The 17,874-nt window shown below is 49.7% G+C and overlaps 1 protein-coding gene across 1 annotated transcript in view; it reads left to right on the top strand.

Annotated features, from left to right (window-relative positions):
• Positions 1-562: 562 nt before the first annotated feature.
• The window catches only part of BDKRB2 (bradykinin receptor B2), a 35,599-nt gene continuing 18,287 nt past the window's right edge, over positions 563-17,874 (top strand). Inside the window, exon 1 of the mRNA XM_003902241.4 lies at positions 563-2,601. The gene's annotated coding sequence lies outside the window, so the exon portion shown is untranslated. The remainder of the gene's footprint in view (positions 2,602-17,874) is intronic.

The raw sequence follows: 17,874 nt of genomic DNA, 5'->3' as shown, positions 1-17,874 counted from the left end.
CAAAATAACTGGATCCCTCCTGTGGTCCTTGCTGAATGCAGTTTGGCTGACTCGAACGTGGAGCCTTTACAGGGCTGAGCCACCTCCTGCAGACCCCAGCCAAGCAGACTGAGTGGTGAGGAGTGTAATAAGGTTGCCGCTGCAGGGACTTTGCAGGAGAGTCGAGGCAAACCTTCTCATAGCAAAAATGCAGTACAAAAGTGTGCCATTCCAGACATAAACTGGGTGCTACTGAGTCCGCAAGGAGCACTTTGAAATCCTCATCCTGGCTCTGCCCATAGGCAGGGGACTGGCCTCAGGGCAAACTCCTCTGAGGCATGGGGATGTCTGATTCATTCACTTCTACTTGACAATGTACTGCCTGGTTATGTGGGTATCTGATAAATGAGTGTGTGGGTGGATAGAGGGAGGGAGGGAAGGAGGGATGGACCAATGGACGGATGGACAGATGGATGGATGGATGGATGGATGGATGGATGGATGGATGGATGGATGTACGGATGGATGGATGAATGGATGGATCGATGGATAGATAGATGGATGGACAGACAGACAGGAGAATAAGTGAATGAATGGATGCATAGGTGGATAGGCAGGTGGGCGGATGTGTGGGTAGATACCAGTGTAGATGAATGGAAGAATGTGTAATTATTTTACAAGATTAAAAGATTATTTTGATGGCAGGACACAGCACAGTGATACTCAGAGAAATGAAAGGTAGGACTTTTGTTTCTTATAGCTCCAAATGAGATGCTGTCAGGCTGGGCCGCACAGGATGTGCAGCTGGGGACAGGGGGTCCCAGCAAGCTGGAGCTATAGGTGGCAGCTGTGTGTGACACATGGGGCGGTGTTAAGGAGGTTTCTTTGGCTGCCTATGGATTGGCTGATTTGAATAATTTTGTGAGTTCCAGATGATAGGAGCTGTCCATTATTATTTGGTACTTGGCTCCAAGGCAATCAGGGCAGGTGCCTAGTGGCCCAGAGTGTGAGAACCTGGTAAGAGAAAGGGCCAGAATGTGAACTTAATCAGCTGCTCACTAACTGACTGGCCTCCAGCCAGGACCTCAAAATTGGGTTAAAGTAGACTTTTGAAAAAACTATATGACGGAGATGGACAGAGACGTGTGTAGATGGACAGATGTCTTTTGGAGATTTCTCTGTCAATGATATTTACAGAAGTGTCAACACTGGATTCAGATCCTTGAGAATTTTCAACTCATAGATGCAGAGCCCTACAATATCTAAGTTGGAAGAGACTTCAGAGGGTCTCTAGATGCTCATGCAGGTCTCAATATGTTGTGGATCTCACAGCTCTTCAATATTTTAGTGAAAGCTGTAGATGAGGCTCCATAGGGGATAAAGCACAGACACACGTTTTCAGAGGGCTGGTGGACTCTGGGCAGCCTATCCACAGACCTCTGTCCCCAGCTGGGAAGTCAGGAAACTCCAGATTAAGGAGCCCCGATGTGGTTGAACAGGCATGTGCACAGAGGAGTCAACCACACAGCCAAGCCAGGGAGGCCCTTCACTCAAGGGCCTACAGCCAGTTCACAGCCAAAACAGGGCTAGTGCCCAAGCCACCCATAAACTTATCTGAGACTCTGTTTCCCTGTCTCCATGATGATGGGATCAGGCTGGATCGCTGGTTTATAGGCTTGATATGAATCAAGTCACAGGGAAGGGGAGCGGATGGGCTCGGGGGGCGTCCTCTGGCCCTCCTTTCTCTTCCCCAGATCCACTGGGCCCACTCTTATCTGTTCTCTTCTGAAGGAAAGGTTTTAAGGCTTCAAAAAAAATGTTTTTGAAAGTCCCTGCCCTTTCCAGTTCCTACTGTCTCAGCCCTGGGAGTGTAAAGTGCTACAGATTGTTAGTAAGTCTTTGAGCAAAACTGAGAAAGCCAATCTGAGCATTGACATGGAAGAAACCACCACCATATATCTCCAAAGAAAGGGCCGCATGTCTCAGGGGAGCGCGAACACCCATTCCCAGGAAACAGGACAGCTTCTGCCACTGTCACCCTTGGGAGCTGTACAAAGAAATCCCAGGACTCCCCCCTGCCCTCCTGGCCACCTTCTGTTTACACCTTCCGCGTAAACGCCCACTGTTTACATCCAAAACTCAGACACAAAACAACCACCTTAGGAAAATAAATAGTGATAAGAAATAAACGTTACGTGAGGCGAATTTATTCACATGGGGCTCCACAGGCCACTTTGTGGTCAGCCGGGAGGGACGCTTTTGCCATACCACAACTCCAGTGGGGAGCCGGGCTACGCAAACGTGGAAATCTTCCAAGAGCCTTGCTGGCCCCAGGGCTCAGAGGGTGGCAGAGCGGAGAGCAAAGGTGACCGCAGCCACCCCGGCCCCACAGGCAGCCTCTCTCGGGCTGGGCAGGAGAGCAGAGCTCAGCTGGAGGCGGAGGGGGAAGTGCCCAGGAGGCTGATGACATCACCACCCAGCCCTTGAAAGATGAGCTGTTCCCGCTGCCAGTACAGCTCTGGCCTCTGGGCTCCAAGGAGGGGCGGAGACAGTGGGGACATCAGGTTGCCTCGCAGTACCCAGGGAGTGACTGAAGTGCCCATGCTGCTTGCTCCGGAGAAGGTGGGTGCCGGGCAGGGGCTGGTCCAGCCGCCTCACCTTTGCTGGGAGGACAAGCTGTCCCAGCCCAAGGGGAAGGAAGGCAGGCAGCGGGGAGAAGTTTCCCTCTGGTCGTGGGGAGTTGGGAAAAGCTCCCTTCCTTCCGGAGGAGAGGTCTGACAGGCAATGGGAAGAAGGGTTCCCAGCAGGAGGAATCGCCCTGTTTGTCTGTTGTAGGTTTCTCTTCTCTGAATCAAGGTGACAGACAGGCTTGTGTGTGTCCAGTGTGTGAGGGATTTCGTGATTGGATTTTCACATACTTTGGGTGGACACCTTGGAGTAAAGCAGCGAGGCGTGGTGCAGCAGGGACGGGTGCTGGGTGGAGGCGCCAGAACCTGGCTTTTCACTCACAGCCGTGCCACTCGTTGGCCCTGTGTGACCCTGGACAAGCTACTCAACCTCTCTGAGCCTCAGTTTCTCTGTCTGCAAAGCAGCCTGCTTGCTGGCTCCCTGGGGATGGCAGGGTTAAATCAGAAGCAGGCGGGAGGGGTTAGTGAATACTGGCTGATGTGCGTCCAGGAGGCAGGTGGTGGTGACTATCTCAGAAGGGCTTAGCGACCCTCTTCCCACGGTCCTCACTGACCGGGATGGGGGGGGCAGGAAGGTGTAGGGGTTCCGAGCACTGGCTTTGCATCCAGCCCAGGCTGGAGTTCCAGTTCTGCTCTCACCCTGTGAGTGACGTTTTTGGGCGAGTTATTTTGTCGCCGTCTCCTGAGCTGTAAAGAAGACCTGGTAATTCCTCTTTATGGAAAGATAGAGGTAGGCTCTTGCCTGTGGAGCACCACGGGTGTCATAGGCGCTAAATAAATGGCAGCCGTGATTGGAGTTGCTGAAGAGTAGGTCGCTTCCGCAGCCTGGGTGGAGGTGGACAGCAGGTGTTGCTGTTCCGGGCAGGTCAGAATGTGCCTCACTGAGTCACAGGCCGCCTGTGGCTCCCCAGCCTACAGGAAGTGGGAACTCTGGCACGGGTGTGGGGTGACGGGGGGTTCCCCAGCCAACCCCACCCCTAATTCCATTTCTGAGTGGGAGAAGGGCTTAGGTGGCAGGGGGACTGGTGAGCGACCCCAGAAGACATTGCTAACATCCCCTGCCCGAGGTTCTCTGGAGAAAAACCTCTGCTGTGTCCTTCGAGCCCTGGCAGCAGCAAGCGACATTCCACATTGTGAGCCCCATAAGCTTGGAGGAAGCATTTGCTCTTTCCCCTGCCTGGGGAAAGACAGCCAGGAGTAGGCGTCTTTGGATGAAAAAGAGGAAGCATGTGTGCTGTCCCCACAGGCAGGAGCCCAGGCCTCATCCCAGCTCTCCCCGCAACTCTGCACTCCAAGCCTCTCACTGCACAGAGGAAACTGAGTCTCAGAGCGGGGACATGACCTCAGCCAGCCCTCCCCTCAGTGTCCAGGGAAATCCCTCAACCTCAGTCTCTTTGGGATTCCCTCCCTTGCAAACAGGAGGAGGTTCCCATGGCTGGGCCTGCACAGTGGGTCTGAGGACTTTGAATGTGGTCGTTGCCTGCCAGTGGGATCCAACATGGAAATATTAGGTTGGTGCAAAAGTCATTGCGGTTCTTGCCATTAGAAGTAACGCCAAACATCGCAATGACTTTTGCACCAGCCTAATAACTGCGCCACGTGGTCTCTGCTAACACAGTGACTGACTCAGTAACAAGTTCGAGGGCTCCAGGGGTAACATTAGGGCAGCCCCCTCACCTGTGCTGCTTGTGGTCAGGGAGGGGCCTGCCTGGGCGGAGCGGGGGGAGCCCTGCAGACTTGCCCGATGTAAACAGACATTTATTGCTCACAGTGCTGGAGGCTGGGGAGCCCGAGATCAAGGTACTGGCAGATTGGGTGTCTGGTGAGGACCTAGTCCTCATAGATGGCATCTTCTATGCATCCTCATACGGTGGAAGGGTGAACACGCTCTTTAAAGAGCACCAGTTCCATTCACGAGGAGGGGGACCTCATGATCTAATGACCCCCCAGAAGCCTCACCTCTTAATATCACCACCTTGGGGATTAAGTCTCAACAGGTGAATTTTGGAGGGACACAGGCATTCAGATCATAGCACCAGGAGACTCTGGTTTTCAGAATGAAAGCAGGGGCCTCGTCTATCCTCTCAAGCTGCCTCTTCTGCACTCAAAATGATGCCTAGCCCAACATGGATCAGTGTTTGCTGAAATGCTGAATGGTTAAATGAATACATAAATATTGCTCATATAGCAGGCCATAAAAAAGCACACAGAACCTATCACTAAGTGAACGAAGCCACTCTGAAAAGGCATATGCTGTATAATGTCAATCATATGTGACATTCTGGAAAAAGGCAAAACTATGAAGACAGTAAAAGATAAAAAAAATCAATGGTTGCCAGGAATTAGAGGGAGGGAGGAGAGAACTGGAGGAGAAACCCAAAGGACTTTTAGGGCAGTGAAACTTCTGTATGATACTATAATGGTAGATACATGTCATTATGCATTTGTCCAAACCCACAGAATGTCCATCACCAAGAGCTAACCCTGATGAAAACTATGGACTTTGGGTGATGATGATGTGTCAATGCAGGTTCATCAGTTACAACAAATTGACTGCTCTTGTAGGGGATGTGAGTAACGGGGGAGGCTATGCATGTGTGGGTGCAGGGGATATACGGTAAGTCTCCATACTTTCTGCTCAATTTTGCTGTGAATCTAAAACTGCTCTTAAAAAAAGAAAAAAGCACACAGAGCAGGTCTGCATGTTGCTTTGAGGATTCAGAAGGCACTTAGGACAATTACAGTACCTCAGGGTCATGAGGTGAACAGTCAGACCTGCCAAGACTTAAGGCCCCAAATGCATCACTTCTGACATCCACTCGGTCCCGGAATCCCCCGCCCTGTGAATATCCATCTTAGTGTGCATGCCTCCAAGAATGGGGAGCTCACTACTTTGCAAGGCAGCCCATTCTGTCTCAGGAGAGTTCTACTACTTAAAAGCTCTTCCTCCAACTGTCCCCCACTGAGCAATGGGCCCACTTTCATTTCCTTGGGGTTTGTACCATTCTAGTCCTATTGCTTCTCTCTGAGCTAAATATCCACAGCTACTGAATCTGCCCTCCATGAAAAGTGTTAAATCCTCAATTCCTCCTCTGAGTTCCTCTGGTTTTCCTGGGGACCCAAGGCTCTGCTTCCCCAAAACACCCACTCCAGGGTTCCTTTCTAGAACAAACCAAAGGCGTGAAGTATTTCTTTGACTCTTTCATCACTGACGGCTCTGGAGGATTCTGGAGGCTAGAAACGTGTACCCCCCCCGCATACATTCCAAAAAAGTCATCACAGCATAAAGCAGGGTGGAACAAACACAACTCGGGATTTGAATTCCAACCCTGTCACTTACCTACCAGGAAAGTTTTCTGAGCTTCAGTTTCTTCTCCTGTACAATGGGGATCATCATTCCTGTTTTTGAGGACCACTGGGAGGCTTACCTCTGATTGTGCTGATGTAGTGAAAGCGGGTGTCAGGCACACTGCAGGAGCTCAGGTACCAGACGGACGGTCTACAGAGGCAGGAGTGAGGGTCTGGGACGGTCACAGAGATTGCATTTCCCTTGCAGTAAGGCCACAGCCGCTCGAGGGTGTCCAGAAAAAAGCCCTCTCTGACATGCACACGCTCCTGTGTCCAGGCAGTGAGCCTGTGGGCACTGATAGCAAGAGTCCTTCTCACGCTTCTCTTCAGGGCTCAAACTTTAGATTTACTGCGGCCTGTCCCATCCCATTCACTGCCAACCCCTCTGACTCTCTCTGATCTGTGCCACCGGTGAAGGGCATTGTGGGGGGGGGGGGCAGGAGGCACAGAGAAGTGGCCCAGCTGAGCGACATCTGGAAATGAAAAGTGCCTGCGGGGACGTCGGTGGGGTGTTGTGACCTGCACAGTGCGAGGCTCCAGCACAGCCCTGTTGCTTCTGTGGTTGCTATCATGGTCATGAGGTTGCTTCTCCTCTTCCCTGCGGGTTTCCTAAGGGGTCACACTCCAGTGGCGGGGTGGTCTGCTGGAGAAAGACTAAATTTTATTGTACATTAGAATCACCTGCAGGCTGGTCACCCATGCAGGTGCCAGGGCCCTGCTCTGGGGACTGTGATTTGAGGTCTGGGTACTATTCACTGAAATGACAGACTGTGGCAAGTCTCAGTCAATCGAGGTTTACTGAGTTGATAAGCTTCAATTGACGTTTATCGAGAGTTTGAGGGTGCACCTGGGAAAAACACAAACCACAGAAAATACGTGTGGCCTATGCTCCCCGAAGAGGTTTCCCTGAGGCTTAGTTTTGTAAATCAAAGAGAAACTGACTGAGGCAGGTCTCAATTATTTTTGAAGTTTATTTTGCCAAGGTTAAGGACACAACCAGGAAAGAGGGACACAGAATCACAGGAAACATCTCTGGCCCATGATTCTTGCAAAGAAGGGGCTTCACTATTTAAAGGGAAAAGAGCAGGCGGTAGGGGAAAGAGGGAGGAAAAAGGGGGGAAATGTGGCATAAAGAAGCAAGTAGTAGCACCCCTTTGAGCCTTTTCATTCACTTCACTGAATGCACATTTTTCATGTGAAAGAAGCAGGTGGAGGGATCATCAATTTGGCATTCACCTGGTGGTCAGTCAATCTGCATTTTTATATAATAATCATAGGACTGGGCACCGTAGCTCATGCCTGTAATCCCAGCAGTTTAGGAGGCCAAGGTGAGTGGATCACCTGAGGTCAAGAATTCAAGACCAGCCTGTCCAACATGGTGAAACCCTGTCTCTACTAAAAATACAAAAATTAGCCAGGCAGGAGAATCATTTGAACCCAGGAGGCAGAGGTTGCAGGGAGCTGAGATCGCACTGCTGCACTCCAGCCTGGGCGACAGAGCAAGACTCTATCTCAAATAATCATAATCATAATCATAATAATAGCGTATAGGAAGCCGTCAGATATGCACTTGCCTCAGGTGAGCAGAGGGATGACTTTTGGTTCTATCCTTTGTCCCATACCTGTGAAACTAAGCTGTTAATTTACATCATGAGGGTGAAATACAACACAGCTGCTTGAAGGTAGAGATCTTGGGGCCCACAAGGAATTTCACTGTGAGTGAAATGAGAGGGAGGGAAGTCTTATCCACTTAGACACAAAACAGGAGGCAGGTTGCATGACCCAGCTCCCAGCTGGACTTTTCCCTTTGGCTTAGTGAGTTTGGGGTCCCGGGATTTTAATTTTATTTTTCTTTCACAGTATTTACACACGTCCTTGAAGTGGAGAAAGCATGTAGAAGAGGAGGTTAGGCAGAAGGAGGACTGATCTCATCTTGCCCTTGCCTTGTTTTCATGCTGTACCTGGGGAGATCAGCACCATCAGTGTGAATCTAACAGATTTGAGTGTGAGGAGCTAGGCTTGGATTGCGGACCTCAAGTTTACAATTGATGTGTCCTTGTTTTGTAGTAAGATGCACATCCTGAAAGGTTTCACCCAGCAAAGAACAATTTGTGGGGGTAGTCATGGGGAGATAGCCGAGGCCTTTTCTTTTCTGTGGGGGTCTGGCTAATGTCTAAGGTTGTGAGGTTACAGCTGTCATTAGGAAGAAGGATGACAATATTGCTTGACTCAGTCTCCAGGCTTAACTTTCCCTTTGGCATAAAGAGTTTGGGGGTCCCAAGATTTCTGTTACAGTACCCAAGGACTTGCTAATATCTCTGGGGATTTCAAAACAGATGGGCTACACTTTGAAACAAGCTACCTTACCGAATGATCTGTCCTGGACCCAAAAGCCACTCTCCTCGGGCCCTTCGTCCAAGTCCCACCAGCCAAGAGACTTGGGGTCCCCACACCTGTTCCTCACTCTCTGGCACCTGTGCTCGTGTGCCAGCTGCCTCAGGAAAGGACAGAAACCCTCCCCGCTCCAAGTTATTAGCAAATTGAACATCTCCGCAAAAACGTAAATGGACAGATTGTGAAATGCACACAGCTCACAGCTAGCTCCCTTCAAGGTAGATCTGGGTCCAAACATTTCTGGAAGCATCAGGCCGTGCCCTGCCTCCTCTACCAAACAGGAAGCCCCTTAAGGGAAAAGACTGGGCCTCTCCCTCAGCCCCTAGCATCCAGGCTCATGCTTGGCACCTGCTGTGCTCTGAGAGCGCAGGGGTCACTCCCTGACCACAGAGGGAGGCTCTTTGGGGTTCTCCCGGAGCCTCGGAGATTGTACCTTATGCATGCACAACTGCACCTGGGGAACATCCCCCCCACTCTGGAGCCCACTGGCCAGTTAGCAAAGTGAGAGGTGAGAGAAGGGACCTCTTGGGTCTTCTTTGAACAGAAAGATTCAGACAGCAATGGCTAGAACACAAGAACAGGGCAGGGGAGGCAGAAGAGGGCCTGCACACCTGATACAGGTGTGCTCACACACGGGCTAGGGCCTGCAGATGAGGGGTCTGGTGCTGATCATTTGTGACAGCCAAAAATAGTGAACACTACGGGGGACTCCTCAAATGAACTGTAGCTTGAGCACATTAGGGAGATGGACTCTATGAAGATGATTCCTCTCTCCACCCACTTCCCTTCTCCCTCCTGCCCCCGCTCCTCCTCTTTCGGAAGCCAGGCACAGGGACTGAATCCCTCTCCGCTCCTCCCCTGCTGTGTGACCTAGGGCAAGGCATGTGGTCTCTGGGATCCTTCGTTCCTTCAGCTAAAAATAATAGTAGAATTGGTAACTACCTATGAAAACCAGGAACTCCCTGCGGAGGCTGGTGCATTACAGGGCAGTCCTACTCTGAAACACTCTGAGACCATTGAAAAGCGAGGTGGGTCAACAGATTGTTAAATGCAAAGAAGTGAGGACACAGCTGGCGGTGCATTTGGGGTGCTTCTGCAGGCGTCCTTATACATGGATACATGCACATCTGCTCCTGAAAGCTCAGAAGATGTCTGGAAAGCAACAGGAGACACCAGTGAGCCTGGCTGTCTCTGGGGGCGAAGGGCAGGGACGGGACCTGGAGGGAGACTTACCCCTCACTGTATTCTATTTTGCACTCTGAAATGTTACCATGAGGATGCATATCTCTTTGCAAAAGTTTATATATAAAAAGCAAAACAAACTTGAATAGAAATAAACAACTTGAAAAGTTTAGAAAACACTGTTACTCAAAAGGAAGACCATCAAAGAGACAGATCATCAAAACTGAAATTACAGATATTTGAGAAATGACTAACTATAAGAACACTGCTTACCAAACTTATGGGATGCAGCCAAAGCCATAGTCAGGGGAGGATTCATGCCTTTAAAATTTTAAATTATTAAGCCAAAAAGATTGCAAAAAAAAAAAAAAATGTTCAATTCAATAAACCAGATAATAATGACCCTAAAAAGTAGAAGAAAGAAAAGAATTACAAAAACAAAATGACAAGTTAGAAAGATAAAAAGCAATATCAGTAGGTCATCTAAGGATGGCTCTTTGAAGAGCAGACAGGAGAAGGGCAACCCCAGGAAGTGCTATGTGCTATGCAGAGAATTAGAATAAGTTGATGGACAGAGATTAATTGGTGGCTGCTCTCTTGGGTGGTAAACAGTAGCCTGCAGCCAAAGTAGGGCACAGCAATGCAGCCTTTACTGGGAGAATGCCTGGGAAGCAAGATTTGCCTGGATGGGGTTTTCCATCAGCACCCCCAGAAAGGCCTCCTTTCCACCCTGGCCCCCATTTCTTTAGTGGGTTTTGCTAGTGATCCTTTATCTCTGAACAGCAGGCACCTCATCTATAAAAAGGTAGGAGAGCAGTTGCTAACCCCCCTCCCCCATTCCATGGCCCCTGCCTGCTTCATACCCTTTATAGGAGCTCAGTCTGAGCCCACAGCCCAAACAGGCTCACCGATGTGCTAGCTATTTCGCCACCAGTATTTTTTTAGCAGTTAATATTCAGAAATTGGCACCAACTGGCCCGATTGTTCAACAGCCCTCGGTTAGGTTACTAGGCCAATTACTTGCAGAGTAACCCAGGGCAGGTCACTGACCTCTCCAAACCTCTCCTTTCTCACCTGTATGATAAAGACTACTGCTGTGCCAGCGCAATAGGACTGTGTTTGAAAGTACCCAGACTGTGCCCAGACTCAAGAAGCTGGTTTATTCCTTCTTCCCTTAACCATTTACTGAGAGACTGCTCAGGGCTCCCCTCAGCTCAGATATCTTTCCCCACAGGGAGCTGAGAGCCTGGTGGGAGAGACAAGCAGAGACCCAAGTGGTTCTAACACAGCTCTCTGAATTTGTAACCCTAAGTACTATCCCCAGAGGACCCTGGGACCGTCACACTAATGATTTGTCCCTAAACCTCCAGCATCAGGAGCCATGTGGCAAGATCTCCACTCTTCTTCTTCCTGGGCCTCTGTGTGGACCACCCAAACACACACACACACACACACACACACACGTACACACACAAGCTGCCTCTTTGCTGCCTGCATGTCCCAACACCAGCTTATGACACATCTACAATGTCTGATGTGTCATTGTGGGCAGGTTTCAAGTTGGAGGACCTAGACCCAGGTAAAGTAGAGGGTCTGCCTAAGTGAGGGAGGGCGTGCAGTGGAAAGAAAGGGCAGGGGAGACTGCCCAGTGCCACGGATGTATGCTCGAGCCCCAGGGCACCCTTGACCCCCCAAATGATCACAAGTATCCCCCCAGTAAACCTGCCAAGTGGGTATTGTGTCTCCACCTGACAGTTGAGGAAATGCTCCCTAGAGGTGAGACAGAGCTAGTTAGAGATTGGGCTGGCCCTGGAGCCTGACCTGGGTCTTCCCGTCACATCCTGCCTCCCTGCATAAGCAAAGGTCTAGAGGTGGGAACTCCCAAAGCTGCTCAGGCAGGGCCAAGGGAGACCAGTGGGGCAGGGAGGGGATAGGAGGGGAAGGAGGAACGGGGGCTGCAGAGGTGAGTACAAGCCTGAGTCCCTGGCCTGGGCCTCCCCATGGTAGGCAGTGATCCAAAAGCCCCAGCCAGAGCCCTCTGCCCTGTGATGGGGGTGCCCTGCTTGTCCCCACACTCCCTGCCCTCCAGTCCTCCCCAGTCCTCCCCAGTCCTCATGTTTTCCATGAGGATGAGTAGCAGCCGCAGGGACTTTCCTTGCAAGTGGCCTGGGCCATGTCTTCCGGGAGTCTGTTTGGACTGTGGTGTCTGTGGCTGAGGGGGTGGAGGTGAGGGCACCCAGGGTCATCACTTGACAGAACAATCTGGGGATTTGGGGGAAAGCGGAGGCGACTGTCATGCCTGAGACAGGATGGGAACCAACAGGAAGGATTCCTGAGTGTCAGGGATGATCACACTGGATCCTCACAACAGCCCTCCTGTCAGGGGCAATGCTCCTTATCCCACAAGCGAGGACCTGGGCTCCGACAGGAGGCCACGCACTTGCAGTCCCACCCTCAGTGACCTGCAGAGCTGGGATTTGAACACCCTTGGTGAGATTCCTTTGTCCAGGCTCCTTCATTGCATAGCAGGTTTGCCTGACATGCCAGAGTCGGGGTGGCCTCAGGGCACATCCAGGGGATGTTCCCAAATCCCCAAATGTGGTTTGAGTCCCAGTGCCTCCTCTCTCCAGCCTCCAAACCCTCACCTATGCAATGGTGCCTTGCCCAGCTCACAGCCTATGAAAAGGGGTGAGAAGAGACAGTGTCCCCTAAATACATCTGACAGCACTTTTGAATGGAAACGAGAAAAAGAAAATACTATAAGCATTCAGATTGACTGGAGGTTGGGGAGTTGGTGGGGACAGGGATAGGCAATCCATAAAGCAAGAAAAATCAGGCTGGGTTCAGGTTTTTCTGCAGCAGCGAATGCATCAGAGCCGTCAGGGGGGCAGCTGTAGACTGAGAGAGCCGGTGTGATGCTGAATGGTTCTTCGCAAGAGAAGGCAACAGAAAGACAGGCTCAAATGTGAGAGGGTGCCCAGAAAATGCCATGCCTGCAGCTTCATGAAAAAAACACTCAAAGAGATAACCCAGTCAGCAGAGATGTGAATCAAAGTGAAGATTGGAGGCTGGAGAATGGTGTGTCTCTGTCCTTGTCCTTTGTTTCATGGGGACACCAAATTATGGAACCAGTCCGCATTTTGTGAGAATGAGTGGATTTTGCAGCCCATGAGGAAATCTCATCTTCCCAGAGCTTCTCTCCACTGGCTCCTAGCTGGTTGCTGCTTTTCAGGTTATTAGAAGCCCTCTGATTCTACCTGCTCAGGAAGGGTGGCTGGGTGCTATGGGCCATCATTAAACAAACAGTTCATAAATCGTTTAAACATTTCATTTTAAATTCAAACATGATTGTGCGTTTCTTTACCAGCTTTTATGTAAGCAAAACCTTTCCTTTGAGCACGAATTGGCTGATTATCTTTCTTATCTAAATAAACCCATAATTCATTCCAAACACTTGGCTTATTTAAATATTTTTATTGCCAAAGCAATATATGTTCTTCATAGAAAACGTGGATATTGTGACAAGCAATAAAGAAAACCCAAAAGCATCCTACGATCTCATGCTCAAAGACAACCACTGCCAGTAATCATCTGGTATTTCGCCTTCTCAACTTTTGAACCTTGTTGTATATACAATTTGGTTACCCAGATTTTTGTTCCCTTAACATGCTATCGGAAATATTCTCGCATTTTTGGTGAACTCTTAGAACCATCCTTTTGTCATGTCGGCTTGACATTTATTGAATGGATATAAGATCATGTATTTAACCAGTTCCCTGGTCCTAAACATCCAGGCTGTTTCCTGTGGCCCTCCTTCTACATGATGAGGAACATCTCTACGCATAAAGCTTTTCCTGTCCTTTTGATTATCTTCAAAAATGCCAAACAAAAAAAAGGGAAGGGGTTGAAGGTTCTGGGTTTGCGTCACTGAATTATCCAAAAACTAAATGATCTAGAGACAGGTTTGGGAGCCACTAAACCCTCTCTTCCTGGCTGACCTATTCAGATAAAACATTGGAAGTTGCCATCTGTTTTCCTGTCTGTCTGTAACTGCCTCATTACATATTTGCAAACCAGATTATTTTTATGTTGTCTCGGCGACAGGAGTTTCTGCAGGAATCAGGAACAGGCAGCAAAGGTGGGTCCTTGGAGACAGAGGAGCTGGCATCTTATCAGACGCAATTTCTTATTAATAGTCGTCCCTAACATTGATTGGACACCTACTAATAATCAATCCCATCTTACAGATAAGGAAACTGAGACTCAGAAAGGTTAAGGGTGCTGCAGTAAGCACAGACACAGAGCTGTGACTCCCGTTCTCCCTGCGTCAGCTCCTGCGCAGTGCGAGTGGGAGGGTGAGCCACTGTGGTGTGCCCTCTGCCAGGCACCGGCCTGCAGGTCAGACTCACAGGGGCCAAGCAGAGCATCTGGGAGGATTTTGTTTCTGGCTCCAAAAGTGAAATACCAAGGAAAGCAGGCAAGCTCATGCATGTCAGAATCCTCAATCTCAGCTCAGGAAGTAGGAATTTTCCACCTTTGTTAGCAGCACAGATGACAAACCCCAGGGCCCTACATAGAACCTGTGCCTAAGTCAGGGTCTGCAAAGGCCTCATGGCCCCAGGCAAGGTTGCAAGACCCCTCTTACCAACTGAGCTACAAATCACAGTTCCTGGAGGGTGGGCATTTACATAACAGGGAACAGAACTCTTTTGTACCTCCCACCTCCCTGCAAGAAGTAGGCCAGGCATGGTAGCTCATGCCAGTAAATCCAGCATTTTGGGAGACCAATATAGGAGGGTCGCTTGAAGCCAGGAGTTCGAGACAAGCCTGGGCAAGATCCCATCTTTTAAAAAAATTTAAAAATTAGTGAGCTGTGGTGTCAGGAGCTGTGGTCCCAGCTACTTGGGAGGGTGAGGTGGGAGGATAGCTTGAACTCAGGAGGTCGAGGCTACAGTGAGTTGTAATTGTACCACTGCACTCCAGCCTGGGCAATAGAGCAAGACCCTATTTCAACAAAAGAAAAAGAGGAAAGAAGAGGAGGAAAGAAGAAGGAAGAGAAGAGGAAGAAAGAAGGAGAAAGAGAAGGAGGAGGAGGAGAAGGAGAAGAAGAAGGAGGAGGAGGAAGAGGAGGAGGAGGAGGAGGAGGAGGAGGAGACCCTACAGCACTGTTTGGAGGATTATGGGAAAATTAGGCCCACGCATCGGATATACAGTCAGCACCTCCAGTAGCCACACATCCTACAAATGTTAAATGTGTGTCTTGAACCAGAAAGCCCAAGGAGAGAGGGGCTGTGGCATTGAGTGGGGCAGCTCTACATAGTCCTAGGGCTTAAATCTATGGAATTTAAGTAATCCGGGTCCAAACTCACCAGAAACATTGCCTAGACTTTACTTGAATACCTTTAGTGACAGAGAACTAACTATTTCCAAAGGCAACTAACTCAGCTCAGCAAACATTCGGTGATCAGCTGCCCTTCCCCAGGACCAGAGATTCAGATAAGCAAACATCCTGTTCTGTAACTAAGGGGCTGATGGTGTGTGACAATCGAGATAGTGTGAGGAAAAAGGACAGCGTGTGTGTGTGTGTGGCACACACAAGACACGGACACTGCAATAAGTATTCATAGGAAGTCACTACAGTGGTGAGGCCCACATGGCACCAGAATGAACAGATTTAAGAAAGCTAGTCATCGCAGACTGTCACAGCTGGAAGGATTTTACAGAATAACCTATCTTATCACCCTCCTTTGCCCTAGAGATGGGGAAACTGAGGCTCAAAGAGCAAAAGCCACCTGCTCAAAGGCATATTGTTGAATCTAATAATAATAATAGCAACAGCAATAGCAACAGTGAGGGCAGCTGTCCTAGATGGACGCTGGCTCCATGCCAGTCCCCAGGCTAGGCATCTGGTGGCACTAGCTCATTTCACTTCTATAACAACTGGGTCCCCCGTCTTGCAGATGAGGAAGCCCAGGTTCAGAAAGGTGAAGCTGGGGGCTGGGGGTCTATCCCAGATCTTGCTATCACCTCCTCACTCTTCCAGTAGTGCCAGCCTCAGGCTGACCTTTGGCCAGCCAGGGCACCTGTCTTGGGAGCCTCGAGGCAGGGACAGACCATGCATCCAGGAAGCTCCCAGGCTCTAAGGAGGCAGCCCTATAACTTCTGGGTGACCAAAAATCAGGCAGGGATCCCTAAGTCTCTTCTGAGCCCCAGTCTCCAGGCTCCTCCAGCCAGGTCTGCCTTACACACTTGACCACAATCAACCCAGCTCTTTCTCGGTTCTTTTCATCTCTCTGGTGGTTTTGTATGTAGAGTCATCTAGGTTCCCACTTACGAGCCTGTGAGATGGGATAAATCACTTCCCTTTGCTGAGCCTTGGTTCCTTCATCTGTGAATGGGTATAACAAGTTCCTCCAGGACAATCGTGAGGCTCAGGGAAAGGACTGTCATGCAAACCCACCATGGCATGAGCTGTCGAGTGCAGTGCCCAGTGCCACTAAGGAATGCGTGCCACTCTGGGACTGTGGAAAGTGCAGAGGGGCAGGGTTGAGATGCTCGTGCATGACTTGGGGCAGGTCACCTCCCTCTCAGAGGTTTCGTTTCCTTATTTGTTAAGCTTGGACTAAAAATCTCTGAAAGGTGAGATTCTTCCAACTTCGTAGCATGTCTGTGGTCCTTGATAGGTAGTTGATGCTATTAAGGAATTATTGTCAGTTTCTTCGAGACGTGATAATGGTTGTCTGGTTATGCTTTCTGAAATAAGAGTCCTTAGCTTTTAGAGAAGCATAGTGAAATATTTACAGATGAAATGACAGACATGCAGGATTTACTTCAAATATTACAGGAGGGGTAGGGTAGGTTTGGGCATAGGGAAAAAGATTGGCTGCGAGTTGGTGATTACTGAAGCTGGGTGAAGTATGTGGAGTTTCACTATGCTAGTCTATCTACTTGTAGGTATATTCCAAATTTTCCATAATAAAAAGTTTAAAACAACAACAACAACAAAAAAAACTAACCACCATCCCCACCTGAGGTTCTGGCCCAGACTGCTTATTTCGAATCCCAACTCTAGTCTTGCTGGCTGTGCCTCTGTTCACTCATCTGCAAAATGAGAATGATAGTATTAGTCCCTACATTGCAGGGGTTTATCTGTAATGTGCTTAAAAATGTGGAAACGAGATAAATGAAATGAAGATACGTTGCAGGCCCTTTGCACACTGTCACGGTGCTCCCAATGCCCTGTTCCAGGGAGGTTATCCTTATTTACCAAAAGGTTAAGTCACCTGCCCTAGGTCATCCAGTAAGTGGAGGCAAAGCCAAGACATGTCCTGAGTTCGTCTGACTTCTGAGTTCAGGCATGACCTGAATGTTCTTGCCTCGGGCTCAGGGCTCAACGTTTCCTGTCTTCTCTGCGTCTCCAGTCTTGAGAGATTCTGGCCTGTTTCCCTGCAGATCACCTCTAAGGAACGTGCTTCTCTCCTGCTCCTTTCCAGAAAAGGCATAACAGTGGCAGAACCAGGAACTCTAGAATTCTGAAGGTTGACTCCCTCAATCCCAAGGGGCTCTACCTCCCGAGTGGAATTGGATAGAGGACAAAGGTCACGTGGCTAGGGTGAGGCTTTGAGATGGGCAAGACTGAGAAGGACTGACAGGTCAGGGCCAGGACCCAGGATCTTCAGAAGCCACAGGGAGTGAGGCAGGGAGCAGTGCCACACCCAGTGAAGGGGAACTTGCTACGACAGATTTGTTCCTCCCATCTCCAGAAGAGCCTTTGGATGCCAGTGGGTGAGGAGCTGAACCTCTGCAAATTCAGTGTGCTGATCCCATTGTCTCTGCTTGCATGCCTCTCAGGATGGGGAGTTCACTGCATCCCCCTCTTTAAGGACATTATGGTTGTACAAAGGTCTCCAGAATCATCTGTTACAACCCCTCATTCTCCCAATGAGGAAATTAAAGCCCAGAGATGACGAGGCATTTACACAAGGGCACACCTGGTCCTGGGCCTATGACCCCTAGACAATACTCCTTCCACCTCTTTCCTATAAAGTCTCAGACAAGGGAGGGATCTTGGCTGGCCGAGAAATCAGGGAAGGCTTCTTAGAGGAGGTGAGATTGGAGGTGGCCCTTGAAGGGTGGCACTAAGATGTCGCTTGATATCCTAATTTTTTTTGCCCTGCCCATGTCTGTGCCTGTGCTGCCATGTCACACTAAGCAGAGTAAAATGAAGGAAGGAAGGGATGAAAGGGGCAATAAAGCGACTCCCAGGAGCTGAAAGGGCAATAGT

This window comes from Papio anubis, chromosome 7 (genome assembly GCF_008728515.1).
Source record: "Papio anubis isolate 15944 chromosome 7, Panubis1.0, whole genome shotgun sequence".
Lineage (NCBI taxonomy): Eukaryota > Metazoa > Chordata > Mammalia > Primates > Cercopithecidae > Papio > Papio anubis.
Note: the sequence above shows the minus strand (reverse complement) of the source record. Positions and strands in the feature narration are given on the sequence as shown.